The 256-nt window shown below is 66.8% G+C and overlaps 1 protein-coding gene across 1 annotated transcript in view; it reads right to left on the bottom strand.

The window, feature by feature from the left end:
- LOC104493410 (NEDD4-like E3 ubiquitin-protein ligase WWP2) overlaps positions 1-256 on the bottom strand; it is a gene marked incomplete at its 5' end in the record, with an annotated part of 18,546 nt that overhangs the window by 471 nt on the left and 17,819 nt on the right. The window lies entirely within an intron of this gene.

Raw genomic sequence — 256 nt, 5'->3', positions numbered from 1 at the left:
CGCCACCCCTGTGTCCGCAGGGCAGCGAGAGGCGGAGCATCGCTGCACGCAGGACCAAGAGACTTCGCAGGCACCGTCGTCTGCTTTAGCTCACGCCCGAACAGCCCCAGGAAGACTCCCTGCACGTGTGCCCGGAGTGGGACTGCGGCCGAGCAGCCAAGCCTGCCCCAGCAGGCAGCGAGCTGTGAGTAATTAATGAGCACGTCGTTATCGAGACTGCCCAGAGAGCCGCGGCTAGCCTGCCTCCCCGCCGCCC

This window comes from Buceros rhinoceros, unplaced genomic scaffold (genome assembly GCF_000710305.1).
Source record: "Buceros rhinoceros silvestris isolate BGI_N320 unplaced genomic scaffold, ASM71030v1 scaffold31235, whole genome shotgun sequence".
NCBI lineage: Eukaryota > Metazoa > Chordata > Aves > Bucerotiformes > Bucerotidae > Buceros > Buceros rhinoceros.
Note: the sequence above shows the minus strand (reverse complement) of the source record. Positions and strands in the feature narration are given on the sequence as shown.